Here is a 21,790-nt window from a genome sequence, read left to right on the forward strand (position 1 = left end):
GAGGAGAACCATGCTTTGATTTCCAGGTGAAAGTCAGAGAGAGAGGAAGGTGGAGTACAGTTTGGAGGAGATGTAGAGCTGGGTGTCATCTGCATAGGAATGGAAGTTGATATCATTTTTACAGAAAATGTAGCCAAGGGGGAGAAGATAAGTGATGAACAGAAGGGGGCCCAGGAGTGATCCCTGGGGTACACCGGCCGAGACGGAGACTCTGAAGTGTGGGCCTTGAGTTGAATAAACTGTGTTTATATATACTGTGTTATACATATATGTATGGATGGATGCTCAAAGACCACTCCAGTGTCTAGAACCACCCCAGGTATATGTAGCTGTTTTTCTTGGCTTTGTGATATTTTTTTTCCACTTGAGCAATGTAAGAGTAAGAAATGATGCAGCTACCTGTCACCCTATAGTAAAATACAAAAAAGCATCTCTGACAGCTTTGGCTCCACGGTCTGTGGCCGGTTGATCCATACAGTAAAACCAGCTGTGTTCATGAAGTCCTCTTAAATTTGTTTTATGGACTGATTTTATTGGAGTCTAATGTTGTTATTTAAGACTCACTAAAAGAGCAGACCCTGTATGATGATTGTGATGTAACATTTGCTCACATTTTTCTACAGAATATCATCAAGCTTTGTCTTCACTGAACGGAGTGTAAATGTGGTGGCTACACCCATCAGGAAAAAGCTCTGCTTCCTCCAATTCTCTCTGTTTACATACCGGATTGTTTCTTCCTGTGCCCTTAGTCAGCAGCAATAGCATTCTGCACCAGAGGAGCTCCAGAAAGACTACCGTCCTCCTCACCTCAGGGTGAGACTCACATTTATTTCTCCATTCATTCCAAACTATCAAGGTAAATATGTACTCAACTGCACAAGCTTGTATATTTGATGTGTGAACATGTGCAACAAAAATCTAAACTACTATGTCAAATATTTCCTGCTGTGAAGAAAAATCCCATGCATGTGAACTGAATCTAAAGTTACAGAAAAACACAGAACGAGTTAGACCCTGTGGGAAAAACTGCACTTTGAAGGCGAAATAAGTAGCATTGACACCTAGTGTTTCAAATCAGAACTGCAGTCGAAAGAGAAAAACACCTTATGCCGTAACGTTGTTATTTTACTAGCTCATATAGAGAAATAGTGAACTAAATACTCCATTACTTTAAGCAGTCTCTTTTTATTCATCTCCTTGTTTAATTTTTAAGCCTGTTCTGAAGATCCATCTTTTTGCACTGGCTTTCAGCTCAAGCTGAGCAGAATTTTGGCTTCTCTTGTCTTGTAATGATAAGTAGCTTAAGTGATTCAAACGTTCATTGAGCATTTCTATTCTGTGAATTTTTAGTCAGTATTTTTATTTATTTATTTTTGTGAATTCATTGAGTATTGCCTATGTACAGCACTTTGGGCAGTGGTTGCTGTTTTAAATGTGTTTAATAAATTAACTTGACATTATCTGAAAGCTGCAGTTACTAGTGGTGGGGTTAGAAGAAAGAAACATACATGAAAAGAATGAGACATGTGTCAAGTGGAACTACTGTTCCACAACATTCCAGTAAAAAAATAAAATAAAATAAAAAAAATAAAAAATACTGTACTTTTTTGTATTATTATACCAGGTCTTAACAATACATAAACACCCCATATAGTGAATTATTTCTAAAATATGTCAAGTATCTCATGCAACAGGACAATGATCCCCATATAGGCTGACAAATCTTCTTAAATTTGTTCTTAACTTGTACTTGAGAAGTTTTTTTTTATGAAAACTTTCCATCAGATTCATTAACATGATCATAGACCCTGGATTTCTGGGTCGAGGGTCAATTGAGATGGAAGCCTGATTAAGACCTCTCATCAGAAAAAACACAGATTTCTCCCCACAAAATAAGAAAATAGAATTGCATTAACGGAAAACAAGTGGCCATGAGTAGAGAATATAAAAAAAACGGACGATCGATGTGAAAATTCCAAAATGAACCTGAAAACGAAGCAGAAATGGAAGAAGATACGACTGAGGCTCGAGGGCTAACGGCTAACACACAGGAAGATATGCTAACAGCTATCACATGGCAAGAGGGGATAGCTATTCTATTCTATTCTACAGTCATTTAGAAAACACTTTTATCCAAAGAGACTTACATTTGAGAGTAAGAACAACACAAGCATGAATTCAAACAAGATAGGAGTCATAATTAAGTGATAGTCAGACCGCTTTGAGTCCAGCTGGACCCAGGAGCTGTCATGTAGTGCTAGACGCAGTGCATATATATATATATATATATATATTATTTTTTTTTAAGTCATTTTGTTTAAATACAAGATCACGATTTCATTAAACAATATCAACTTGGGCATAAGTGCACGCAGCTTCTTCAGTACTTAGTTGAGCCAAAGAGCTGGACAAATATTTCTAACTCATTCTGAGTAGAAGAGTTAAGCTAAGTGTAGAAATGCTCCTTAAACAACTGAGTCTTTAGCTTGCTTTTAAAAGTGGATAAGGACTCTGCGGATCAGACGGAGTTTGGTAGATCGTTCCACCACCAGGGAACAACAGAGGAGAAGAGTCTAGCTACTGATGTGGCGCCACCTTGTGGTGGGAGCACTAGGCGTCTTTCACTGGCAGAGCGTAACTGTGGAGAGGGAGTGTAGCTCTGGATTAAGGAGTGGAGGTAGACCGGAGCCGTTTGGGTTATTGTTTTGTAAGCCAGAAGCAGAGCTTTGAATTTGATGCACTGCAACTGGAAGCCAGTGGAGAGCGATTAGCAGCGGAGTGACATGAACTCTTTTGGGCTGGTTGAAGACCAGACGTGCTGCTGCGTTCTGGATCATCTGCAGAGGTTTAACTGAGCATGCAGGCAGGCCAGCCAGTAAGGAGTTGCAGTAGTCAATGCGTGAAATGAACAGAGCCTGGACCAGGAGCTGGGCCGTGTTTTCAGTCAGGTAGGGTCTGATCCTCCTGATGTTGTAGAGAGCAAATCGGCAAGACCGGGAAACTGAGGCAACATGGTCCTTAAAGGTCAGCTGGTTGACTACCATGACACCAAGATTCCTGGTAGAAGACGTAGGCACAAGCGTGATAGAGTCAAGCTGCAAGCTTATCTGTGGTGGTAAAGAAGGATTGGCTGGAAAGACAATAAGCTCAGTCTTGGACAGATTTAGCTGAAGGTGGCGATCCTTCATCCATGTGGAGATATCAGCAACATGCTGATATTTGCATTGAGACGTTGTGTCGTCAGGTGGGAAAGAAAGGAAAAGCTGAGCGTCATCTGCATAGCAGTGGTAGGAGAAACCATGAGAGCTAATGATGCACCGAGTGAGGAGGTGTATAGTGAAAAGAGAAGAGGGCCAAGCACCGAGCCCTGAGGCACCCCTGTTGTCAGCCTATGTGATCTGGACATTCCCCCTTGCAAAGATACTTTGAATGATCTCCCTGTGAGATCTCCAATAAGGAGAATGAAAAATGAAGAGAAAAGGGCTTTAAAAAAACATACCTTTTTTATTTCATTTAGGGAGTAGTAAAGGGAGAGTCGCAATCTTAATCTCAAACTAAACCAAATTTGAATCCATAAAGGAAAAACATGATAAAGAAGGCAGATATATCACGATCAAAGGAAAATTGGAAGAGGAACTAATTACATTATTAAATATATATGAATCCGACAAAACTTTCTATAAAACATTGTTTGATATAATCAGTCAGGAATCAGACGAAACAGGTGGAGGTGACCTGAAAATTGTTCTGAATCACTTTCTGGATTCTATCAGTAAAACAAAGGGCAACAAAATCAAATTTACTCGCTACATAAATACATCTATAAAAGAATTAGGAATTATAGATGTTTGGAGAGAGAACTACCCATTTTATTCAGCACCTCACTCAACATATACGAGAACAGTTTGTTTTTTAATGAACAAAGAAGATAGATTCAGAGTAATAGAGCTGACTTATCAGATCACTGTACTCTATGCTTGAAAGTAAGTCTAAAAAGGAGAGAAGACCAGAAACTGGAGATTGAATATTTGTCTACTAAATGATAAAAAATTGGTGGAAAAAATAAGAACAGACATAGAAATATACAAAAAGGAAAACGATCAGGGAGGAATGGATCCTACAGTAGTATGGGATGCTATAAAGCCAGTAATGAGGGGTAACTTAATATCAATAGCTTCATACACTACAAAACAAAGAAATAAGGAATATCAGGAAACAGTGAGGGATTTGGAAAAACTCGAAAAATTGCACAGGAAGACAAATAATGTAGACATATTGAAAAAAAATTAAGGATTTAAGAACTAAAATCGATGACATACGAATGAAAGAAATTGAAAACTAGGATACTAAAACTAACGTACTACGAAGGAGGTTCCAAAGTCCTTAAAGCACTCGCTAGATGATTAAGAAATAAAAACAATCTAATACAATTTATAAAATTAGAGACCCACAATCTTAAACATTAATGTATAAACCAAAAGAGATTGAAAAGGCATTTGAAAATTATTGCACAAAACTATACACACAACCCATAACAGCCGACACAGAGACAATAAAAACATTTTTAAATTCATTAGAAGTCCCAAGTATAGGAGACTCACAGTATACAATAATATGCTCAAAGATTACAGAAGAAGTAGAAAATGTAATCAAAAGAACGAAACCTAATAAGACCCCAGGGACCGATGGATTTACAATTGAATGGTACAAAAAATTTATAAAAGAACTAATTCCAATGTTAACATCATTTAATCAAACACTTAAGAAGGGAATTCTTCCACCATAATGGAAGGAATCAATAATTAATGTTATACCCAAAGAAGGCAAAAATAAAGAGTACTGTGAAAATTATAGACCAATATCATTAATAAGTTGTGATTACAAGATATATATATAAATTATAGATAACAGATTTCGGACTATCATTTCAGACATCATAGATGAGGATCAATCAGGTTCATTTAAAGGTCGACAAACCCAGGATAATATCAGGAGGACTTTACCTGTAATCAAAACTGTCCAGGAAAAGGAGGAAAGCGCAATATTTTTAAGTTTAGACACAGAATAAGCCTTCGATTGCGTTAGCTGGAGCTTTTTTGTTTTGCTGAGCCATGCCGCCCCAGAGGAGATTGAAGGGGTGAAAATTAGAGACATTGAACATAAAATTGGGTTGTCCATAGATGATGTCTTAATGTACTTAAAAAGACCAGAAGTATGTCTACCTAAAATGATGGAACTTTTACAATTCTGTGGCTATCTGGATATAAATTGAATTTAGAAAAGACTCACTAGTGCACTGGTGCACTACTGGTTATTTCACAAAATGGAAGGAAATAGTACTAAATATACAGGGGGATTATATAATATGATTGCCAATAAGAAGGTGTTTAAAGACAACAAAAAGAAGTTAGACTCCATTACTAAATTCACCCTGGAAATCTGGTACTCTGTAATTAAAAAATTTTAAATTGAGAACGAAATTAAGATTTATAGTTGGTTGGCATACGATACAAATTTTACCCGAGACAGAATGACTTTAAAATTTAAGGAATGGGCAGATAGAGGATTAACTATGATGTATAGATTAGTAAAAGGAGGTGAAATTAAGAGTTTTCAGACCCTACAAAGGGAATAAGCTTTGGATAAACAAGACTTCTACATATATCTGCAGACTTGAGATTATTATCACAAAGAAATAAGACCAAACCTACCAAGAAAACTTAGTATAATCACAGAAATATTAGGTAATGCAGACAAGAATGTAACTGGGAAACTAATAACAAAACTCTATCTGGGTTTGATGGCCAATAGGGAAACCTCAACGCTATAAGAGATAAATGGGAAAAGAACTAAAGGTGGAAACAACTGATGATATGTGGTATAACATCTGTTAGATACAACAAGGCACATCACGTTCTAAAATGTGGAAAACATTCGGCTAGAAGAACATTGTAAGATTCTTTATTACACCTAAGAGAAGTAAGAATTTGCTGTCTGCCCAACAACCTTGCTGGAGATTATGTGGAGAATACGATGCGAACCATGCACATGTTTTTGGCAATGTAGAAAAATGAAATAAATATTTGGGATGAGGTATGGAAAAAATCTGATAGAAATACTAGGATATGAGATACTGAAAACATGTATAGTGCTACACCTGGGACATTTAACAGAAGATATTATTCCAAATAAAGCTCGATATTTGACCAAGAATTTTTGGTAGCCTCAAAAAAGACACTTACTTGGAAATGGTACAAGATCAACCCTCTCACATTAGAAAACTGGAAAGAAATAGTGGGGGAAATGTATAAAATGGAAAAACTTACATAAAGTATGATACTACATTACTCAAAATTTGAAAACCTGTGAAAAAAATGGACTATATATAAACACAGATACAGTAATTACTCATAACCATTGTACTCAACTGTCACTGTTTTTTTTTTCTTCTCTGTTTGCTGTTTGCTTTTATTATATGAATTATTGTAATTTTTGGGGTAAAATGATGAAAAAAAGTCACAAAAAATAAAATAAAACATTCCCCAGAATTGTTTGTGCCATTCCTCTTAGATTGGTTAATACCAATCTCTTGTAAGGTGATGAACCAGCCGGCCCTACTCTGCATTGGTAAACGCCCAAAAATGCCCATAAAATGTCAGGCCGTGTGCAAACAGCGGAGAAACAGTTGAGGAAAAATAAATAGAATGACAAAATGATGAATAAATACAAATCATAGAAAAGATGTGCAATGAAGCCTGATTTTCCTCATTTTTATTTATTAGATAAATAATTACATGGTGAGCTGCAAATAATATAAAAATGGTTTTATATATGAACCGGTCATTAACTTCTTCTGAAGTTGGGCAGCAGCCTGCAGTGTGGTCCCATCAGCTTGTCAAGCCGTGGGGCTTCAGGGCTTCTGGCCTTGGGCCCTGTCGTCCGGCTGCCCTGGATGCTGATCTTTGCCCGCCAGGGGCCTGTGCCCTGTGACTGTGGGGGGCTCTGGCTGGGGCCTTCTTCTTCCGCCCTCTGGATGGGTCCGTGGTGGTCTTCGTGTTGGGGTGGCTTGGGTTTGTGCTCCAGGTTTGCTACTGATTGCCTGGGTCTCTGGGCCCAGAAGGTGGGCCACTGGCAGCAGTAGGCACCTCCGTTCCCCAGGAGGCCCCCCAGAGCAGGACAGCCCAGGAGCAGCCGTCCCTCACAACCAGGACACACAGCGACTGCCACGAACCCCAGAAGGCGCCCACCCACCACATACATAGGGGGAAAGGAGAGCAGAAGGAGGAGGACAGTGGAACAGCCCAGGCCCACCACCCCCAGCCCACACAGGCCTCCCCCAACCCCTCCCCTCCCCACACCTATATCCTCGCCCACTCCTACTGTCAGGGTTTGGTTGTATGGATCCAAGGAGATGAGCACTTGGTGGATGATTAAAGAACACTTTATTCGGATTGAACAGAGGAATGTGCAGGGTTCGCTGGACGGCGGGCTGGAGCGGGCAGACAGGATTCCTTCGTGGCGTGGATGAGGTTCAGGTGCGTGTCTTTGAAGAGAGATGGTACAGGTTAGGTTGGCTTAAACACAACAAGATCAGGATAAGGTGCGCGACTGGTCACCACGATGAGTAGTATAATCCAGCGATGACTGGAGGTCCGGGTGAGGTTTATATGGGGATGAGAATGATGACTTGATATCCTCCAGCTGCGTCGTCCTAATAGCGATGATGATTGGTGATCCAAATATGGTCAGCAGGAAGCAGGGAGTGGGAATGAGCATGGGCCATGACACCTACTCATCCTGGCACACACATGCGGACACCCCATCCCCCTCCCTCACACCCGGGCCTTACCCTGGTTCTGGTGCGGCAACCAGACACCAGAGCAAGCACCAACTCACCCCGTGGCTGCATGCCCGGGCAGGCCCAGACCCCCCGGCACCAATCGACCCCTCCACCCCAAGAGAGGTCACCCCCGGGCACTGGAGCCCATCCCACCCCAGAACAGCCCTGCAGCTCAGCCCAGCACCGAAGCCCAGCAACCACGAGGCGAACTCAACCTCCCCACAGCCCCCAGCCGTGCCCCGATCCCCACCGCGTAAAACCACCAAGAATCTGCAGTCATCAGGCCCCCCTTGCTATTATCCAACCCTCAAAGCAACCAGGTCACCATCCTCCACCAACACTAAGTGGTGGAGCTAATCACAGGGGACCAGAGGGAGTGAAATTCAGCTAACTGATTCTTTGAGGAGGCAAACATTGTCTCAGTACTGATGTGGTCTAGTAACAGATTTCTAAACTGCTGAATACACAGATTAATTTTAGTTTTCCAGGTTACAATGATAGTTTTCTTTGTGATGCATGTCATACCTGAAGCCAGAACCTGCAGACAGGTGTGCAGGACCACAAAGCATGGAAATAGTTGTCAATCATGTTGTCAGTACAATGTGAGCAAATATTTGATTGTGACTAGGGATGGGAACTGTCTCCAGCTGCTATGGAGAAAACCCTCTCACATGAGGTGGAGGAAGCTTGGACACAGAGATACTTCTCAGCTAAAGTTGATTACAGTGACAATGTGTCCTTCTTCATCCACCACCAGGAGTGGTACTGTTTTTAGTTGGAAAGGGAGGAAGCCTTCGATATAATGTGACTTCTTGATTCACTCTGTGTTACAGAGACAGGGGGCTGCTGCACTGTCTTTGTCTTCAAAAAGTCCCTGAGCAAGATACTGAACCTCAAATTGCTCCTGTGGTTGAGTGCCTTGCATAGCAGCTTCCGCCATCAGTGAATGTGTGTAATGCGTTTTGGGTATCATTCCAGGTACAGTAAAGCGCGGTATAATTACAGACCATTTAACATTTATTTACCATTATTTATGGTGAGTATCTCACTTTTGAAAGCCTAAAACCAAGAATGGTTTCAGCAGAGGGTGGAGCAGGGGGTCCATGGCCTTTTAGTGTATGCATGAAGGGGGTCCCTGAGCATTAGCGTCACTTACTTCAACACAGCACAACATGTCATTGGGTTTAAACTGAAAATATCCAAATAATTAGTCCCATTAATTATTGTGGAAGATTTTAGTCTTGAGGTTAACTTTTTATTTTCTAAATATCTGAGTATTTGTTGGGCATGATAAGAAAGTGTTCTTTTGATGTTTGAGCTTATAAATTGTATTATCAACTTTTATTTTAATTTTTTTACAATCTCTTTCCTCTTACTCTCCCTTGTTCCCCTTCGCTCTAAACACTCCCCTAATCCATCCATCCATTGATTTTCTATACTTACTTAATCCAATCCAGGGTCACAGGTCTCCACTAAATCCCTCGGCCAATTAGCATCCCTCTCTGATGATGAGTGGGCTGACAACAGTGTGTGTGTGTGTGTGTTACTCATTCTCCAGGCAGCTGAGGGCTGCCAGCATTGCTCCTGATCCAGTATCATATGTTGGCTCATTCTAGAGGACATTTCTTAACTATGGTATGACACTATAATAGAAACTGAACACCTGCAACCAGGGAAGATTTTGTATTCTGTTGCATTGGTTTTTTTTTTTTTTTCCTTTTTATTTATTTATTTATTTGTTTATTAGAAAAGATAAGAAAAAAGAAAAAGGAAAAAAACTGTCGTTGATAGTATGGTGACTGTGCAGCATTTTGCACAGAGGTATTGTGCCATCCAGTGACTGTATTTAGATCTTAGGTTAGAGCTGCTTACATCTGACTTTAATATTCACACTGTGATAGTGCTGTTTTCTTACAGCCTGAGATGCTGTACTCAAGGTGCAAACAAGTGTTTGATTCATCCATTGAGTCACTCCTATCAAGGATTTGTTCTCATCAAGAAGAATAAAATCACAAAAAAGAAGCAGTTTCAGACAACAGCAAACATGGCGACGGTGGAGGAACTCATAATAATACACGCTCTAAGAAAGACCTTTAAAAAGCAGCACAGGCGGCGGTTGTCTGTTCAACCATTACTTACCTCACGGCATGCGGACAGTGGATTCTTGGATTCTTCTCGCTCGTCTTACCGATGCGAGAAATCCACGATGAGTGGCACTTCTAGTATGTTCGGATGTCTGTCTGGGCCTTCGACGACTTTCCACTCAAAGCCAACACGGAAACTCACACACTGCACCCGTGAGTGAGGCAGAACAGCTTGCAGTGACCCTACGCTATCTTGCACTGGGAATTAGGCAGCAAGCTTTATCAGCAAGCTATAAGCCGAGTTCTGCAACTGTGTGTTGCATTATCAGAGAAGTGTGCCATGCAATTTGGAATGGGCTTTTGTAGCTTTCCCAGAAGGAGAACAGCGGGTGAGACTCAGGAAAGACTTTTGGGAATGGTGGAATTATCCCAACTGTGTGGGTCCATTGATGAGAAACATGTTCTGGTTCTTTTCGCTGGTTGTGTGTTAGCTCAACACTACCCCTGTGATTTGCAGTGGTATTGCTCTGTCTTCTGCGTCAAGCGACTGATAGCTAAACTTCCTGAAAATCTTCTAGAGTGATGTTACTCCCTTCTTCCCTGGACCTGCAATAGGGACGTAAAATGTAAACAGACTAAGCCCTGATTTCCACCAAGCGTGTGAACAGCAAGTTATGGCTTCTGCTACTACTCACAGTCGTTTTAGTCAATGGTTTGGTTTCCAGCGGGAAACCAGAAATGTATTGCTATGGCTCTCCACTAAATTTACAAGCTGGGTCTATTTTTGACGCTTCACACACCCAGAATGCATCAATTTCCGCAGTTCAGATAGGGGCAGACAGGAAGTCAGACACGGGAGCAGTCTAAAACCTTCCAGTATATTTCAAAATAAAAGCCCCTGTGCAGATTTGCGCTGCTGAACCATGTAAACATTATCTGTTCAACCGGTCAGGGGGTCTTGGTGTTTTTTTGTTTTTCATCATGGACGATGAGACGTTTATCCTGGAAGTGGCGAATAACAAGATTCTCCAATTCTCCTGTGATTTTGTGATCTCGCGGATACTGCTAGGTGGACTGCAGTCGCGGGCGATCCACACCTGACACGCTCTCGGTGCAGATTGCCGCACCACAGAGGTCGGAACAAAACCGTGGTGCAGCCGTAACGTAGCACACACGCATCTGGTGTCCCAGTTAGGTTTAGGCCCTGAAACCACATGGATAGGTTGATGAAAAGATTCTGGTTGAGTTTAGCATTTACAACTTGATTATGTTGATCTAGGCTTTTTGCATAATGATGCAAAAGCACCCATTTTCACTGGGTTTGGTTTTATATTCATACTGAAATCACACCCTTGGGGGTCCTGAACAGACAGTAGTGTTTTTGTCACTTTTATCAGCTCTTTGGATCATATTTTCAGTTTCAACAATAAACTTTCAGTTTATTCTTTTTTAGGAATAACAAACTACAAGGAAACTGAGCTTTAAAATCTTTGTGTGTTTAGGCTTGAATCTAAAAAGTGTGCCATTGTCTTCATATGAATGATTATTTGAATGAGTCTTACTCATTCATATAATCATTAAACCAAATCTATCATTTAATGATAATTAAAGGTCTGAATGTGTGGTCATGCTTGTCAAAAACATTAGTTTCTGGTATTATGATATTTTAGTGTAGACAGAAAAACATAAAAAAAACTAAACTAAACTAAAAATAAAAATGTTAATAATCCAAAAATAAAAAATTAAATAAAATAAAATGCATGTTTTGCATGCTCTGAAAATGCCTCGATTTTCAGACATCATGATGCTAGAGCAGAATAACCATAAACTGTGGCTTTATGAACAAGCACTGATTTCAATCAGGGTAAGGTCTCTGTAAGTTCACTGATAAATCTCTCAGACATTCAGGTCCTAGCCCTGATTAAGACCTGGATCCGTCCAGAAAACACAGCTACACCAGCTGCCCTTTCTGTCAACGCAGAATTTACCCAAACACCTCGCTCAGCTGGACGAGGAGGTGGAACGGGCTTTCTTATTTCTAAAAAGTGGAACTTTACTTCTCTCCGTCCTATTGCTAAATGCTCATCACTTGAGTATCACCATTAAAGGTCTCTACACCCATCACTGCATACATTCTGGTCATTTACCGCCTCCGGGTGGCAGTATAGATGAGTTTGTCTCTGAAATGGACATGATTCTCTCTGACATTCCTGATGATGACACACCACTAATCATCATGGGAGACATGAACATTCACATTGACAAACCACAGCAACTGACTTTCTGGCTCTCATCTACTCTTTCAATCTCAAACTGGTTCAGACTCCTCAAACACACAAAGCTGGTAATACTCTTGACTTGGTACTGACCAGAAACTGCTCCACAGCCAACCTGTCCGTCACCCCGCTGCACCTCTCAGACCACTTCCTGGTTAAATTTTCTGTCTTCCTTCCTCATGTCAATCAAGCAGCTCCAAAAATGGTGTCCTACCGCAGAAACTTGAGATCCCTCAGACCTACACAGCTGTCTGATGAGGTTTACTCTACCCTCCCTTCCCACTCAGACTTCTTACTGTCTGTTATTGAGGCTACAGAAACACTCTGCTCCTCTCTCGACTCCTCTCTGGACAAACTCTGTCCTCTGGTGTCAAAACCAGCCAGACAAAACCCTCCCAGTCCATGTCTCACAGAGGTTCTAAGGGAGCACAGAGCCGGACTCAGGGCTGCAGAAAGAAAGTGGCTCAAATCAAAACAGCACACTGACTTGTCTGAGTACCAGCAAAAACTTGAAACTTTCACATCCAGACTAAAGGCGGCCAAGAAAACCTTTTATCAGAACAAGATCCGCAATGCTCCCAACACACGACAACTTTTCATGGCGTTTAACTCTCTTCTATCTCCACCACCTGCTCAGCCTCCCACTGTGCTGACTGCAGAAATGTTTGCTTCCTACTTCACTGAAAAGTTCGCTACCATCAGTAACCAATTCACTGAGCCTGACCAACTCAGCCTTACCAAACCAGCTACTGGTGCCTCACTCTGCTCCTTCCGCTCTCTAAATGAGAACGAAGTCTCAACTCAAGTCAACTCAAAACCCACGACCTGTCCTCTTGATCCTGTTCCCTCTGACATCCTGCAGAGCATTTTACCTACAATCAAACCTGCAGTAACCCATATTATCACCTCCTCTCTTAAATCCGGTGTCTTTCCTTCTGCCTTCAAGCAAGCTCGGTTACCCCACTGCTGAAGAAACCCACACTCAACCCAGCCCAGGTTGGAAACTACCGGCCGGTCCCACTGCTTCATGTCTAAATTACTAGAGCTTCAGTCTTCAGTCAGGTCTCACAGTTCCTCCAAGACAACAACCTGTTTGATCCATATCAGTCTGGCTATAGACAAGGTCATTCTACTGAAACTGCTCTCCTGTCAGTTACTGATTCCCTATGGGTTGCCAGATCCGCTGGTCAATCCTCAGTCCTTATACTGCTGGACCTGTCTGCTGCCTTTGACACGGTCAACCATCATATACTGTTCTCCACACTCTCGGAGCTTGGTATCTCAGGATCTGTCCTCTCGTGGTTTACGTCCTACCTCACAGGAAGATCCTTCAAAGTATCTTGGCGAGGGCGCCTGTCCAGATCACATGGGCTGACAACAGGGGTGCCTCAGGGCTCAGTGCTTGGCCCTCTTCTCTTTTCACTATACACCTCCTCACTCGGTGCAGTCATTAGCTCTCATGGTTTCTCCTACCACTGCTATGCAGATGACACTCAGCTTTTCCTTTCTTTCCCACCTGACGACACAACGTCTCAATGCGAATATCAGCATGTTGCTGATATCTCCGCATGGATGAAGGATCGCCACCTTCAGCTAAATCTGTCCAAGACTGAGCTTATTGTCTTTCCAGCCAATCCTTCCTTACCGCCACAGATAAGCGTGCAGCTTGACTCTATCACACTTGTGCCTACGTCTTCTACCAGGAATCTTGGTGTCACGGTAGACAACCAGCTGACCTTTAAGGACCATGTTGCCTCGGTTGCTCAATCTTGCCGATTTACTCTCTACAACATCAGGAGGATCAGACCCTACCTGACTGAACACACGACCCAGCTCCTGGTCCAGGCTCTGGTCATTTCACGCATTGACTACTGCAACTCCTTACTGGCTGGCCTGCCTGCATGCTCAGTTAAACCTCTGCAGATGATTCAGAACGCAGCAGCACGTCTGGTCTTCAACCAGCCCAAAAGAGTTCATGTCACTCCGCTGCTAATCGCTCTCCACTGGCTTCCAGTTACAGCGCATCAAATTCAAAGCTCTGCTTCTGGCTTACAAAACAATAACCCAAACAGCTCCGGTCTACCTCCACTCCTTAATCCAGAGCTACACTCCCTCTCCACAGTTACGCTCTGCCAGTGAAAGACGTCTAGTGCTCCCACCACAACGTGGCGCCACATCAGTAGCTAGACTCTTCTCCTCTGTTGTTCCCCGGTGGTGGAACGATCTACCAAACTCTGTCCGATCCGCTGAGTCCTTATCCACTTTTAAAAGCAAGCTAAAGACTCAGTTGTTTAAGGAGCATTTCCACACTTTGCTTAACTCTTCTACTCAGAATGAGTTAGAAAGCTCTGTCCAGCTCTTTGGCTCAACCAAGTACTGAGGAAGCTGTGTGCACTTATGCCCCAGATGATGATGTGTGATGAAATCGTGATCTTGTATTTAAACAAAATGACTTAAAAAAAAATAATATATATATATATATATATATATATATATATATATATATATATATATATATATATATATATATATATATATATATATAAAAAAAAATTATATACACTCTAGCACTACATGACAGCTCCTGGATCCAAGTGGATTCACCAGTCTGACTACCACTTGATGATGACGTCCCGTCTTGTTAGAATTCTTACTTGTGTTGTTCTTACTCTCAAATGTAAGTCGTTTTGGATAAAAGTGTCTGATAAATGACTGTAGAATAGAATAGAATAGAATAGAATAGAATAGAATAGAACAGAATATGGATAATTTAATTACATGTATGAGGATAACTTCTCAGTACTCTGGATTAGTGCAATACTGCTACCCTGCTGTGAGGAGCCACCAAGTCTGGCTTCAACCATTAACACCAGCTGTGTCCACTTCTCTTTCATCAATACCTACTTAAACAATGCAGCTAAAGTGCCAGACAGGCTAACATGTTGCCATTCACCAGGAAACACTGTCACCATTATACCATTTTCCAAAATCTGAGGAAAAGCATTGCACTTATGGCTCATTAAGTGACTTATTATTTGGTCATTTGAGTTGTTGTCAATGCAAAAGTGGTTTTGAATGTTTTTGTTTTTTTCTTGTTTTTTTTTTACTTCCCAGATGTTGATGCTGGGATTGAGATGGACATTACCTTAATTTGAAATCAAACAAAATGGAAACTAATCAGAATTTAGGCACTTTGACCTGTTAGATCAAGTGTACCAAACTCATTTGAGTTTATAGGCAATGTACAGCCCAATCTGGTCTCTACTGGGCCAGACTAGTAAATAACAGCATAATATGCTATAAATAATTATATCATTGTACATCATCAAGATGTTTACTGCTAATGAACTGTTGTTAAAAAGACATTATGAACAAACCTGAAATTAAACATAAATTTATGAAGAATTCACCAATATCTTACCTCAGGTACACATTTATTTAATTGTATAGTGGGCTCTAGGAACATAATTGACCATGCAGTTAAACTGACTTGTGTACCTGTACCCATGTACGTATGTTCTATGTTACTCAGTCAGTTAGGCGCTTTCTACACCTGAACACACATGATCTTCCTCAGGTGTTGTAAAGACTGTCACTTTAAATGTGGAACTTCTCTGACCTCTCAGTAAAGTGAAGACAGTGCCCTCTGCATAACTTTGACAGACTACTTCATGGTTCACATGAACGCGATACGTTTCACATGTTTACTATGAAGGATTTCACTGTTTTAAGAGTTTTTATCACAGCAGCTACATGTTCTTTACAATCTTTCTGGTGGAGAGGACAGGGAGAGATTTTAGCCACTTCACCACTTTCCCTGTAGGTCATAAAAAGATAATACAGATGTTTGTCTTCAGATGAGCTCTGTGCTCCAACCTTCAAATAAAGATTTCTCATTCACAACGATGTCGTCATCAGCTTACATCAATCATATCTTTTTATTCTTTGCAGAACTATAATTTAATTAACATGTTATGGATCAGTTGTGTTATTTATGCTATTTTTCTCATTATTTGGTCATTGTCTAATTAAAAAAGTAGAAAAACATATCCATAAAGCTTCTTAAAGAGCTTCATTTAGGTTATAAGCTTGGAGTTTTGAACAAAGCTGCCTTGTGTCACTGTGTTCAGCCGTCAGTCACAAAGAGACAGCTGCACGCCACACACACACACAGATGCCATCCAAATAACCTTCCAGAAAGAGAAGCATTACATCACTCCTGAAACACACTCTGTGTGTGTGTGTGTGTGTGTGTGTGTGTGTGTGTGTGTGTGTGTGTGTGTGTGTGTGTGTGTGTGTGTGTGTGTGTGTGTGTTCGTGTCTCCTTTTGTCAGTCATGTTGTGGGAACATAAATCTGTTTTCAAAAAAACAAAGAAAACAGTCCTGAAAAGTGGCCCGGACATAAATCCAGACATTGAAGGTTAGTTAGAGGCTTGACTTGCTGCAGGGTCAGAGTAAACTCCACTGAGTGTTTCTTGTGAAGGCATGCGAGCCCAGCCTTGCCACAGAGAGCTGCAGCACCTGTGCCAACACCATGCCACCTGACTAAGCTGCCTTCCCGGCATGCGCTGTGGTTAATGTGTCAGACAGAGACAAGTGTTTCTGCTCATGACCTGCTGGAGAAACAGTACATATGTGTGTGAGTGAATGCATGTGTTTGTGTGGTATGTGTCTAAAGACGCAGTAGAGGTCAGCTTCAGTATTTGGACAGTATGTGAGTGTATATGTTTACTGCAGACTGTTTGACTACAGCAGAGAACAATCCTCCTGTGGCTTTAATGGTACATGCTGTTCTTGTTGATACCAACAAGAAAAGTGAGAAAAAAGTTGTCTATATGTGTAGTTTGTTTATAGATACCAGTGGGTTCCCCTGCAACAGAACAACTTCCTTATCATCATATTGTCCTGCAACCAGTACTTGTAGCATATAGCCTTCTGTTCTGGTAAATGTAAATCCGAGTTTTATCACTTTAACTTCTCCAAATCTCCGGCACTGCCAAGCTTCATCTTTTCTACCACCACCAGCGTCTCAGGAGAGGTGGTGTGTAGCTCTGTAGGGTAAACCGATAGATAGCTACCCTTTAGTTGATCTACGGAAGTTTTCTAGGCATTTCTATCCCGTCCAGAAGGTTTACAATCCAGCCACTAAATGTAGTTTTATTCAGAGCCTCTATCTGGTAAATCCACCATGATCCATGATAACAGCATTATTTATCACATTTCACTTACAGGCCTAGTACATATACAACAGCACTTCTCATATTTATGGATAGATTTCTGTCTTTACAGAAAACTTTTAAAAACAAAACAGGCTCCATCTCCGTGTGGATGTAGCTTGACAGTGGCCAACATGGTTCCCATGCTGAGTCTGCACCAGGTTCCTCAATGTATCACAAACTACTTTACTTTTTCTGAGATTGTTGTTGTTTAACTTAAAAACCGTTAAAATATTTTTTCTCTTGGATGGCCTGTGGTTTTAGCTGCATGTCCAAACATACAGCCACTCACTCATTTTCTACTATTTCTAACATGCTCTCTGGTAGGGGGCAGGGATGTAACTTTTAAGTTTGATCCTGATACAATATTCAGTCTTTGCTAATAATAATAATTCGTCCACAATATGATTTGGATCTGATCAGATTCAGAATCCAGAGATAGATATGAGACAATATGACAGCTGATTTCACACTACTTCCATTCATGAAATCAGAAAAATCTATTTTTCTTCACAATCAATCAGCTCTTACAGAGTTGGTGGAGTGAGTTCAGCGTGAATAACTCCTCCTCGGAGCTGACATTCCTGATGCTGTCCGACTCAGACCAACATCTGACTCTGTGGTCTACTTCTCCTAATGTCTCCACCTTCTTCATGTTATACTTTTTTGTTGTTATTGTTTAAAGCAACACAATGTTAAATAAAACTGCCAAATCATCACCAGTCAGTAAAATCCCTCTCAGAAGGTTTGACCCGACACTCTGAGGAAAATAAGAAGATAAAAGAAACGGTGATCGATCTGCAGGGGCAGAGCATGAGAGAGGATCTGGTATTTGCAGGGATTCCAGAGCAGACGGAGGAGGACAAAACGTGAAAAACTTCATCCAAACTCACCTGAAGCTCCCGGAGGAAACAGTGGAAAACATCTCCTTTCGCAGAGTCCATCATCTGGGCGGGAGGAAACCCGGGTCCAGCAGACCAAGACCAGCCAAGTTCGTCAGCTTCAAACAGAAGGAGTAGGTGAAGAACCAGGACCGCGAACTGAAGGGAACGAACTTTGGAGTAAACGATCAATATCCGAAAGAGATTCTGGATCAGCAGGATCTCTTCGAACGATCAGGTCTGAGTTCAAGTGCGTCCGGTTTGATGAACTGTTTAGCTTGAACTTGTAGCAGAGTGAATACATTTTTTATAAGGTTTTATTTTTTATGTTGTTTTCCATTCACTTGTTTGATCATTGTGCTTAATTTTATTTATAGCGTGATCCAGACAGCAAGACGGGGTCAAAACACACCGGGCGAATTGTCTGTGCATTTTATTTTGAAAATGTTTTGTTTCTTCCTGCCCTGTAGGGGCGGGGACCTGAGAGTGGAGCCTGCACCAGAACCGTCTCCAGTGGAGCTCTGCAGCCAGACTTTCTTGCAACACCATGTGTTATTAAGCTGGTGCCACCCACATCTAGGTCATCCTTTGCAAGCACCTTGCGGTAACAGCAAATCCCTGACTTGTCTCTCTTTCATGCAGATTTTCAAACTCAAGCAACTGCAAATGAGTATCCATTGTAGTGACTTCCTGACTGGAAACAACTGCAGTACAAAAGGGATTTTTAACCCATTGGCAGCATTTAAACCAAACCAGCTACAGTCTTTAAGTGCACTATCAGACAAATGAGAAAAATTCTCTTTTAGTTAAAAACTTTGAGTTAAAGTCATAACCATGGATCCACTATCCAACAGGCGTTTTTTTACCCCGGTAAATTCCACCTTCCCTTCCAAGCATTCACCAACCGGGTTACATACATTCGGATTAACAGCTTTATCAAGGTGAGAAGGTCCCGCTCCTCTGATTAATACTCGGTTTTACAAGCATCTATCTTTTAATCCACTTTGTTTTTTTTCCGTGTAGCGCTGCAGTGGAGTGACCAATAAGATAAGAGAAGAGTGCCATAACGTTTACTGTTGCAACAATCAATATAAGGCACCCTGGTGAGAGGGTGTTGTTACACAGTTAGCTAGCATGATGGAGGCCCCACAAAGCAAAGCAAAAACCTACAATTTCCATCCTGAATGGGAGGAGGAATTTCTTTTCAGCTTGGTTAAAGACAAGTGTGTGTGCGTGCTGTGAGACCAGAAACAAATGTTTCGAGGGAATTTGGAGGGAATTTGAAGCAGCACCACAGCACCAACCACCAGAAATCCAAAGACAGTTTTCCACCAAAGAGCTCAATCTACACCAAGAAAGTTCAGGAGCTAAAAGTTTATCAGTCGCTTCTCTAAATGAGGCTGCAACTAAAGCGTCATTTGGTGTTAGCCACATTTTAGCTAAACACAAGAAGCCTTTTACAGACTGGGATTGGTTAAAGGAACAATGACGTCACTGCAGAGACTGTTTGCAGCAACTTCAAGAACACATAAAAGCCGGACTCCTTGCTGCACCGCTGGAACAGCCACAAGGAGGGTGGAGGTTCCGTCAGAGGACGTGGATCAACAGGTTCTGGAGGAGGGTGGAGGTACTGTCAGAGGACGTGGATCAACAGGTTCTGGAGGAGGGTGGAGGTTCCGTCAGAGGACGTGGATTAACAGGTTCTGGAGGAGGGTGGAGGTACCGTCAGAGGACGTGGATCAACAGGTTCTGGAGGAGGGTGGAGGTCCTGTCAAAGGACGTGGATCAACAGGTTCTGGAGGAGGGTGGAGGTTCCGTCAGAGGACGTGGATCAACAGGTTCTGGAGGAGGGTGGAGGTTCCGTCAAAGGAAGTGGGTCAACAGGTTCTGGAGGAGGGTGGAGGTTCCGTCAGAGGACGTGGATCAACAGGTTCTGGAGGAGGGTGGAGGTTCCGTCTGAGGACGTGGATCAACAGGTTCTGGAGGAGGGTGGAGGTTCCGTCAGAGGACGTGGATCAACAGGTTCTGGAGGAGGGTGGAGGTTCCGTCTGAGGACGTGGATCAACAGGTTCTGGAGGAGGGTGGAGGTACCGTCAGATGACGTGGATCAACAGGTTCTGGAGGAGGGTGGAGGTCCTGTCAAAGGACGTGGATCAACAGGTTCTGGAGGAGGGTGGAGGTTCCGTCAGAGGACGTGGATCAACAGGTTCTGGAGGAGGGTGGAGGTTCCGTCAAAGGAAGTGGATCAACAGGTTCTGGAGGAGGGTGGAGGTTCCGTCAGAGGACGTGGATCAACAGGTTCTGGAGGAGGGTGGAGGTTCCGTCAGAGGACGTGGATCAACAGGTTCTGGAGGAGGGTGGAGGTTCCGTCAGAGGACGTGGATCAACAGGTTCTGGAGGAGGGTGGAGGTTCCGTCTGAGGACGTGGATCAACAGGTTCTGGAGGAGGGTGGAGGTACCATCAGATGACGTGGATCAACAGGTTCTGGAGGAGGGTGGAGATCCTGTCAAAGGACGTGGATCAACAGGTTCTGGAGGAGGGTGGAGGTTCCGTCAGAGGACGTGGATCAACAGGTTCTGGAGGAGGGTGGAGGTTCCGTCAAAGGAAGTGGATCAACAGGTTCTGGAGGAGGGTGGAGGTTCCGTCAGAGGACGTGGATCAACAGGTTCTGGAGGAGGGTGGAGGTTCCGTCAGAGGACGTGGATCAACAGGTTCTGGAGGAGGGTGGAGGTTCCGTCTGAGGACGTGGATCAACAGGTTCTGGAGGAGGGTGGAGGTTCCGTCTGAGGACGTGGATCAACAGGTTCTGGAGGAGGGTGGAGGTTCCGTCTGAGGACGTGGATCAACAGGTTCTGGAGGAGGGTGGAGGTTCCGTCAGAGGACGTGGATCAACAGGTTCTGGAGGAGGGTGGAGGTTCCGTCTGAGGACGTGGATCAACAGGTTCTGGAGGATTTGTCGCTCTGCGTACATTTTTGGCTGCAGTTCGATGAATTTCTGGATGTAATGGACACAGCTTAGCTTGTGTTTGTCAGAATGGCTTTCCAGGATTACACAGCCAAAGATGACGTCACTCTTCTCCATTTAAAGCAAAGAATAAGAGGTGAGAATTTTTACGTCTTAAAAAACTACGTCAGTGAAATTAACATCTTATTTATAAACTGTTGGCTACAGATGGGGCACCCGCAATGTGCGCTGTGTACTGGTTTTATAGCACTGTGTCGTAACGATACGGATTTTCCCGACTTCATTAATTATCGTTGTGTGATTAACAAGCCTTGGCTAGCAAAGTTCTGGATTTCTCTCATGTAATGAAACTGGTGGTCAAACTGGTAAACTCGATTCGAGCAAAGCGCTTCAGCGTCGCCTTTTTGTTGGATGAGCTGGACTCGCGTATGGAGAGCTGCTTCTCCATGGTGATGTTCGGTGGTTGAGTCGTGGCAGCATACAGCGTTTTGTTGACCTGCTGCCTGAAATAAAGATGTTTTTATCA

At 42.5% G+C, this 21,790-nt stretch overlaps 1 protein-coding gene across 2 annotated transcripts in view; it reads left to right on the forward strand.

Moving 5' to 3' along the window:
* Positions 1–370: 370 nt before the first annotated feature.
* The window catches only part of si:ch211-247n2.1 (calcium-activated potassium channel subunit beta-2), a 75,013-nt gene continuing 53,593 nt past the window's right edge, over positions 371–21,790 (forward strand). The window contains exon 1 of one of the 2 annotated variants that reach the window (XM_042006995.1): positions 371–856. The gene's annotated coding sequence lies outside the window, so the exon portion shown is untranslated. Of the gene's footprint in view, positions 857–18,883; positions 18,903–21,790 lie in introns of those variants that run through there. The other variant, XM_042006994.1, reaches the window with a different exon arrangement.

This window comes from Melanotaenia boesemani, chromosome 14, assembly GCF_017639745.1.
Source record: "Melanotaenia boesemani isolate fMelBoe1 chromosome 14, fMelBoe1.pri, whole genome shotgun sequence".
Classification (NCBI taxonomy): domain Eukaryota; kingdom Metazoa; phylum Chordata; class Actinopteri; order Atheriniformes; family Melanotaeniidae; genus Melanotaenia; species Melanotaenia boesemani.